This window comes from Saccostrea cucullata, unplaced genomic scaffold (genome assembly GCF_032062105.1).
Source record: "Saccostrea cucullata isolate Sc308-1 unplaced genomic scaffold, CSIRO_AGI_Scuc_v1 ctg8174, whole genome shotgun sequence".
Taxonomy (NCBI): Eukaryota; Metazoa; Mollusca; class Bivalvia; order Ostreida; family Ostreidae; genus Saccostrea; species Saccostrea cuccullata.
The window spans coordinates 3,831-13,658 of NW_026927149.1; the positions used below are offsets into that span (position 1 = coordinate 3,831).

At 35.3% G+C, this 9,828-nt stretch overlaps 1 pseudogene; it reads right to left on the bottom strand.

Moving 5' to 3' along the window:
* Positions 1 to 1,575: 1,575 nt before the first annotated feature.
* On the bottom strand, positions 1,576 to 2,438 carry LOC134273595 (uncharacterized; annotated as a pseudogene).
* Between the last annotated feature and the right edge of the window lie 7,390 nt (positions 2,439 to 9,828).

Consider the following 9,828-nt stretch of genomic DNA (forward strand, 5'->3'; position numbering starts at 1 on the left):
CTGACACAAAGTCTACAGGCAGCTGAATCTCTTATTTATTTTCAATCTTTCCCATAGCCTTGTCCAAGAGAACACTGCTATCAAGGCAATAAAGGCTTTGTCGATTTAACGGTGACAGGTTTTCCTAAGTGAAGCGGATATCAGCAAATGTTTACAAGGCAAAAATGATGATAAAAAGTCTTGACATGAACATTTGGTTGCATGTTTCATCAGTATCGAGATGGACATTGTAGTGTTCAGTATCTCTTGACTGGCTCTTTTCCTCGTACGTGTTTTGGCCCATGTTTTTAGATCATCTGAACAATATTCTCCTGCTGATGCATATCGAACAAAGCAATGCTTCACAACACTGCGTGGCTTGTTTTGATAAGGTCAGGAACAAATTCCTTCACAATAATCTCAATAAAGGAGGTAAGAGTTCCAGATGAGGTCCGCCTTGCATAAAAGTTTTTTTTAAAGAATTGTTCGCCATTGTTTGTTGTCACACCAACATGAAACCCCTTAATTGAAAAGCCTTCCTTGCCAAAATTATTTAAAAAAAATAAATTTACTGGAATTCCAAAGAAACGCTGAAACTGGAACAGGTCATACATGTAGACTACAGTGATGTGTTGCACTGTTCAGAAAACATAAAGCCACCACTAACATAAGCATTATGAGCGCATCGTCAAAAAATTAAGACCACTCAAGGGCTTTTCTGTGGGTTGAATGATGATGGACTACAATCTGAAAATTTAACAAAGGGATCCACCTTGGTGCTTTTCGGCTACTTATGATGTGAACTTGTGCATTTCTTACACCAAGTACTTTTACATTTCCTTGATGATACTAGACTACATGTAACAGTTGCATATACGGAATTCAGGTTTAGTTGATTGAGTGCAATTTAAAGATCCAAACACATCAGCCACAGATCACTATAGTCGACAAGCACAGAGAAATAACTGAAAGTAAATTTATAATGCATAGTTGTACTTCATTGCAGGAAAGAAATGTCAAAAGCATTGTTACTTAATTCTGTTGGATTATTCATATTTACATAGTGCAGTGGTTAAATTTGATATGTACCTAAAGTGATTTATTACTGGTCATCTTTTATTTCCAACTGGTATTGATCATGATATTTTAGATACTACAGATTACGGTGTCTTTTCTTTTTTTACTTAGAAATAATCATTACAGTTAATGTAACTACATAAAGTTGTTAAAACTGCACAGGCAGCTGAAAAAAATTAAAGAACATCCTCATATGATTCATCAGTGTGTGGTCTTAAATAATCAAAAGAATCAAGTGAAAGACAAATACTTGATCCAGTATATATTGGAATTCTTAGAGACTGGATTTGTTTTATTTTGATAAATAGTTAACATTAAAGATAGTGTTATAAGTGAAAAAAGAAGAAGATAAATATTTACTTAGTAGGATGGTCACTGATAAATATTTACTTATTAGGATGGTCACTGTTGACGATATTCCTTCCTCGTGTTCATTTGTAGTCTTTGTGGACTTCTCTGCGGTGACTGTGGTAAGGTGAGAGGTAAACGTAAAGAAACAAACATGACAATTTACATTATTTATGTGCACAATTTTGTTAATGGGTTTATAAAATGAAAGAATAAATGTACACAAACCTTCACTCCAACTGTAGATGCTTTTGTGTAAGGGGATTGCAGGCTTTGAGTGGTGGGCCAGGGGAGTGTAGAAAACTGAAAGAATACCGGTAGTTTACATTTCTTAAATATGATAAAATTATAACACCAATTGATGAATATTATCTACCTTATCTTCAACTTTTTGTGATCTAATCTAATGATCTGTGGTATGGTAGTGAGTAATCTAAAACACAATTAAATTACATTATGTGCATGATGTAAAATTAATAATAAATTGTAGAAAAAATGTGTAAAAATATTAACCTCCACTCCCTTGGAAGATCCTCTATGCATATCTGTAGTAAGATAGGGGGAAATCTATGAAAATGAACAATAAAACATTCACAACTTGCTTCTAATACATGCACACAAAAAAAATTAAAAAGAGACCCCCCTCTTCATGTGACCTTAAATCATTTATGATTTATAGTCAACACTCACGTACGAAGACGACGTGTCCTGATTTGTACTGAAAGGGGTATCGGTGTTGTAAAAAGAGCAGAAATTTCGTTGCATGTGAGCTCCGTATATTCAATATAAATCACTTGTACCGAGGTGCAGGACAACACTGCGTGACTGCTCGCATCAAAGTACACAAACTTCAAAACAGTTACATCCTTGGACAAGCATCCATTGTAGAAAGTATTTGTTGTCCATTCACATAAACCGTCATCGTTGCACAACAATCCCAACTGCATGGACATGATAGATACACCTAATGCAAAGCAGAAAGAAATGCACAGCAAAACAGGTAACCTTACCATCACTATGCTTTCCGACTTCATGGCGTAATTTTTGATAATGTTGTGTTCGATTTTTTGGTATATCGATGCCGATATAAATTCTTATCTTGGATTTATTAACAAAGTCTTCAGCAGTAATATGTTCGATTAATACATCAGTAAATGAAATTTTGGAAAGAACATTGGTAGGATTTCATTTGTCATACCGGCGTACGTCGAATGCGCCGCTTGACCTTTCGTAACCCGGCTGGTTACTTCATTTGACCGGGGAAGGTTCGCCGGCGTACGCCGAATGCGCCGGTCTGAAATGACCGGCGAGGAGATCGCCGGTCTTAGAAATATGGTGGGAAGAGTAAACAACTGTGCAAATGCAGATACTTTTTACCAGATCGACATTTTCTTTATTTGTTTGCATATTTTGAGCAAGTCTGTATTCATATAATAAAAATATGTTTTTATTTTCTGAAAAATAAAATTTTTCATGAGGTTCATGGTTTTATTTTAAATTGAATTTCGAATTATTCTAACTATTACATAATATAAAAAATGATAAAAACTTAATCAATTGATTATCATTTAGCGTAATTATTCATTTTTGAAAAATGTTTTTGTCGGTTTACTTCATTTGCCACTTAGCCGTTTTACGCCGGTTATATGACCGGCGCAATTCAACGTACACCGATCAGTGACAAATGAAACTGGCCAATTGTGTGTATGTGTTATTTATTTGGTATATTTTAGCCATATTTTAGCCATTAGTTTATTTAATTTAGCCATGGAATCTTTGTTTAATACAAAGATCAGGTCTATGATAATTGATGAATCATTTTATTTCCAGCGCTGGATATTAAATTATCATTAATTCCAGCTCTTGAAAAAAAAGGGGGGGGGGGTAGGCGATATTTTCTGGTGAAATAAAACTTTCAAGCATCATAGTATTTTGAAATAGTTTTAAATATCATAAAATGTATCCCATATCTTTTCTTATGTTTTACATATATAAATAAAACATATATAAATAATTAAAATACAATTATTTACTTGTAAATAGTTTTAAAATTTTTGAAAAATCAGCATTTTTTTCGTTTTTGTCTATAAACATATCCCCCCCCCCCCCCGTGAAAAACAAAAAGCTTTGGCATAAATTTGTAAAATGTAAAATGACAGTCCATATTACCTGCGAAAGGGAATTTATGTTTCACGGGGGATATTTTTAAAAATATTTTCCCTTTTCCGTTGATTTCTATAGTAAAAACACAAGTTTAACCAAAATTATAGAGTTATCTCTCTTTGCTATCCCAAATAAGAAACGTTTTATGAAAATTCATATAAATACGGTGTTTTCATCAATTTTCGTTGGCATCAATTTTCGTGGATTTTGTAAAACAGACGTTTTCGAGGATACATTATTTCGTGGACAAAAGCATTGCCTTTATTAATGAATGTCATATTTCGTAATTCAATGAACATTTGAATTTGTGGATCTGCTCGACATTGAAATCCACGAAAATTGGTGCTCAACGAATATTGATGAAACAACAGTATCTATAAAAATTTCGAAAATCATTCGAATATGTTAACTTTTGAAAATTGACTTAGAGGTAGGCGGGAGAACAATACTATCGTTCGTGGTTCTTATGCAGAATATTTGGAATAAATTCCACCTGTTTTAACTGTAAGTTACAATCAAATTTCTGCATGTTTAAATGTCCATCGAAGCCCCTCAAATTATGCAGTATATTTGGAATAAATTCAACCTGTTTAAACTGTAAGTAACAACCTTGATGTTCAATTCCAAACACTTTTCCACTCACGTGATCATGGTTTCGAACTGGTTGAATTACTACTAAAAGCTAAACCGCATATGTGACAACTTGTAGCTTTTATAAAATGTTTTTTCTATTTCACTGCTTATTTCCATGCGTTTTATTCGTTTCAGTAACTTAAGTATTTCTTACTCTTCTTTTTGTCCCCCGCTTTCTTGAAAGCGAGGGGACATTAAATCTCATTCGTCTGTCTGTCCGTCAGTCTGTCCGTCACAAAAACTTTAACCTTGCCCATAACCTTTGATTTAGTAGAGCTATGACTTTAATATTTCACGTGTATTCCTTGTGACAAGACCTTTCTTTGGGTACCACCGAATTTCGCCTTTTGACCTTGACCATGGAGTTTGACCCACTTTTACACAAAAATTCCACACTTTTAATTTGGCCATAACTTTTGCATAGGAGGTACTAGGACTTTTATATTTCACATATGTATTGTTTGTGGCAAGACCTTTCATTGGATAACAACAACCTTGATCTTTTGACCTTGGAGATTTACGTTCTTATAAATAAAAACTTGAACCTTGACCATAACTTTTAAATGATAAGGACTAAGACTTTCGTACTTCACAAATGTAATTCTTTTGAGAAGACCTTTCATTGGATACCAATAACTTTTACCCTTTGTCCTTGACCCTGGATTTTTATTATCTTTTAAAAAACTTTAACTTTGATCACAACTTTTAACAGTAGATATTAGGACTTTTTAGGTCACCTGAGTAAACTCAGGTGACCTATTGCTATCCGTTTTCGTCCGTCGTCGTGCGTCGTTCGTCGTGTGTTAACATTTGAACATTTTCAGCTTCTTCTCTGAAACCACTGAACCATTTTCAACCAAATTTTGCACAAAGCATCTATGGGTGAAGGGGAACAAAAATTGTGAATTTCATGATCCCTGCCCCCCTGGGGCCTGAGGGGTGGGGCCAAAACCACTAAAATTAATGCAATCTTTAAAAATCTTCTTCTTTACTCCTGAACAACAAGCAGGCAAACTGTTTGCATGATTGTAATCTGCAATGAGTCCTCTACCAAAATTGTGAAATTCATTGCCCTAGGGTCAGGGGTTATAGTGCTAGGGCGGGGCTAAATAAGTAGGTAGTGAAAATGTATTATTTCTTTGAAAATCTTCTTCTCTGCTCCTGGGTATTAAATAAACCAACTAAGTACATAGTTATGATGAGCAAGAGTGCCTCTACCAAAATTGTGAATTTTCTGGCCCCAGGGTCAGGGGTTCTGGTGTTAGGGCGGGGCTCTATTGATTATATAGTGAAAATACATGAATTCTTTGAAAATCTTCTTCTCTGCTCCTGGGTATTAAATAAACAAATTAAGTACATAGTGATGATAAGCAAGTGTGCCTCTACCAAAATTGTGAATTTTATGGCCCCAGGGTCAGGGGTTCTTGTTTAATGGGGGGGGGGGCTCTAATGATTATATAGGGAAATGCAGGAATTCTTTGAACATCTTATCCTTTGCCCCTGGTTAATATGCTAATGATCTTATTACATATTTAAGGCTAGGATTTATTTTTTTGAGTTTTTCAAACCCTTCGCTCAAGGTTTTGAATGTTCAGAAAAAAATAAAACATTTTTTTCTTTCCGATGTCAAATTTGAGTCGGGATCGAGATTTCAAATTTACGAACTCGCACTTCCGGTTTTACTTTTAGGATGAAACGGCGGGTAGGTAAATAAAGCTAGATCTGAGAAGAGCTTGGTTTAGTGTAAAATTCATCGATAAGAGTGCCATTCAAAACGTTTCACCCGTTCAAAAGACAAATAAAATGCTGACGACTTTGTTGCACAATGACATGATGGTGAGATAATTATGTACTGTATTCGTTTCAAAAGTTACTGTAAATTATTTTCCTCCCCCAGGTTTTTAACTGCCCGTGGTAGCTATTGCATATTGCCAGGGACATTGTTTAGGTCTCTATTATAGCTTACAGTCTAAGCATCATTCCTCAGAAAAGGGTTGCTTATGCATCAGGTGTAATGAATAAAACTATGGGAGAAGTGAATTCAAATTTGAGGAAGAAATAAACAATATCCTGAAGAAATAAAAAAAATCAACTATTAAAAGGCAAGAATATACAAATATATACAGGCATGTAGTATCATTTGTATCAGCCAGAAAAACTATTTTACACTTAATTGAAAAAAATGTTGACCCTACTCCCCAATACTCCCTGTCTGTTTTATGATAGGAATTATAATTTTAGGCATCAAGTAAATTTTAGAACAATGTCTACACATTCATTTAACACATATTTTAAAAAAATGAAGATATATTGAAATATATTTTGATCAACATCACAAAATTTATATACCGGTAACAGGCCCAAACTGGCAGATGATGAAATAAGCAATTAAATGTTCTACTTTCCTATTTGTAAGCATTATGTGTCCAGTGGTAAGGAGCTTATTAGGATAGCATAAAAAAAGAATGTACCAATGTTAATAATTGATTTATCAAATAAAAAAATTTTATTTCCTTCTCCTTCTGGACTTTTTTTATTCTCATGTTCATAACTAAACCTAAACATAAAAAAAATGCTGGCTTTATAATGAAGAAAGGGGCCTCTTTCATAATAGATAATTTCTCAGGGCTGCGGGGTCAGGGGTACAACGGGGGTACTTTGACTAAAAATGAATTAATGCTTTGAAATCTGCCCTTTGATAAGCAATGGTGCCTCTTTCGAAATTTGTGAATTTCATGGATTAAAACACGAACCAAATATAATCACTGGAAAGTTGTTACATGATACTCAGGTGACCTATTAGGCCCGAGGGCCTCTTGTATATTTTACATATGTATTTCTTGTGGCAAGACATTTCATTAGAACTAGAACTGGAAAGAAGGTTTAACATCCTAAACAGCACCACCAGATCAGTCATTGAACGATCGTTTGCGCTTCTGAAAGGGAAATTCAGAAGACTCAAATCCTTAGACATGAGTCTTGAATAGTAGATTCCTGGCGTTGTTATGTCCTTTGTTTACTTGTATAAAATTCACAATTTTTGGTAGAGGCACTCTTACTCATCATAACTATGTTCTTAGTTGGTTTATAAAATACCCAGGAGCAGAGAAAAAGATTTTCAAAGAAATAATACATTTTCACTATATAATCAATATAGGGCCCCGCCCTTACAACAGAACCCCTGACCCTGGGGCCATTAAACTCACAATTTTGGTAAAGGCACTCTTGTTTATCATAACTTTATACTTATTTGGTTTATTTAATACCTAAGAGCAGAGAAGAAGATTTTCAAAGAAATAATAATTTTCACTATATAATCAATCGAGAGCCCAACCCTAACACAAGAACCCCTGACCCTGGGGCCATAAAATTCACAATTGTGGTAGAGGCACTCTAGCTCATCATAACTATGTACTTAGTTGGTTTATTTAATATTCAGGAGCAGAGTAGAAGATTTTTAAAGAAATCATGCATTTTCACTATACACTTATTTAGCCCCACATTAGCACTAGAACCCCTGACCCTGGGGCCATAAACTTCACTATTTTGGTAGAGGACTCAATGCTGATTACAATCATGCATACAGTTTGACTGCTTAGTGTCCAGGAATAAAGAAGACGATTTTTAAGGTTTTCATTAATTTTTATGGTTTTGCCCCACCCCTCAGGGGGACAGGGTCCATGAAATTCACAATTTTTGTTCCTCTTCACCCATAGATGCTTTATGCCAAATTTGGTTGAAATTGGTTGTGTGGTTGCAAAAAAGCTAAAAATGTTCGAATATTAACGCACAGGACCTAAAGATATAAATAAATTCGAAATTTACAAAATAAAATCTCTTTTCCTCAGATTTGGATCTTTGGAATTGAGGAAAGGGAGACCAACGCCCTCATTATAAATCCAGTAGGAAACAGAATTGAAGAAACTCGACTTCTTATTATTGAACGACTAGAAGTAAGAAGCACCATCTTCAGCGACGGCTAGTTTTCTTCCTGTTCTTGAACGTTTGGGGACATGATAATTTTACAGTGATTCACAAGTATGCGTTTAAGACATATATTAACACAACAGCACTGCAGGAGATGGATGTTCATACCAACCGCATTGAGTTCGCGTGGAAACATTCGAAAGATCATTTTAAGACAATGTTTGCACAAAGCATCATTTTTGAAAATGGGGGAGGGGGGGGGGGCAACCTAAGAATATTTTTTTTACTTACCTGAAGAAGTTGTCTTTTTAAAGATAAGATGTCCGTCTTCCCCACTGTCTTGTAACAGTCTTCGTCAGGGTACATGGGTTAACTCAGTGAAGCAAATTTGAGGTACTGATCGCACTGGATCTTTGCTCGTGTAGGGGATCTGAGTTAACAACACAATCTTTGTTCATACTATCTAGAGATTAATCACCTGTAATCTCACTAAGGAGTGCAGGTGCTGGCAACGTCGTACTTGCAATTGGTTCCAGTGGCCATGGTGGCGGAGGCGAGGATGCAGTTGGCTGAGGCGAGGATGCAGTTGGCTGAGGCGAAGATGCAGTTGGCTGAGGCGAAGATGCAGTTGATCCATATACATATAAAAAAAAAACATATTGCCGAAGCAGAATAGTTCAATCATATAGAAAAAAAATCTGCCGAAGCAGTGTGGTGAACCAATTTTAGTTCCTATATTAGCATTGGCCACTAATTGTGGCGCCTCCATTTGAAGCATAAAGAAAAGTTGTAGCTGCTCAATAGTTAAGCAGTTAGAATATGAATGATTCAGACCAAAGAAATGATTACGGCTAAATAATTAGGTTTTTCGTCATACAGAAATAGGTAGCAAACTCATATTCCAGGTCAAATATAATTAATATTGGAACCCACGGGTGTAGATTCACCTTAGAAAACACTGTCTTCAAGGGTAATTAGTGATCCCTGGATAACAGAAGGAAAATTCCCCTAATTTGTCTTATGACTTTGTACTGTCCAAGATTATTTAAATGGACTCCGTCACATAAAGCATTACTCCTGATACAGGTAAAACCTTGCAGTTTCCAAAAGTACATGTCATCTTGTGTTACGCTAGTCTTTAACAAGCGATTAGCCTGATCCACTCGACGATTGTATTCCGAAGGGCTGATATTTCTTGTTCGATCCCGAGGAATAAAACTCAAAATCACCACGCTTTTGAAGTTAAATTGATTATGAAGTAGTGACACAAATGAAATCAGTCTCATTACGATACACTAAATGTCCTCAGAGGAATTCAGATCGTTGCCTCCTACATTCACTATGCCATGCTGCGGTCGCTCATTTCTAACCGCGGTAATGATGGCGCGGGTGTGTGCGCGATTGCCGATTGATCCGCCACTAATACCATAGAATTCAAACAATCCCTTATGTTTACAAAATAATCAATGCACATGGAAAAATCCCATTAGGAGCTCTGCAGAGCAGTAGCTGATTCTATTAATAGATACTGCTGTGTATAAAACTAAAAATGAGCACACAGTGCAACTACCATAAACGATTTATATATATGAATGTGTTTTGAATTTGATTAATTTTGACACAAATTTGTTACTGTGTGGTGATCATGTTTTACCTTTGCAAACTAATATAAACATTTTTACAACTGTTCACAAATTTACA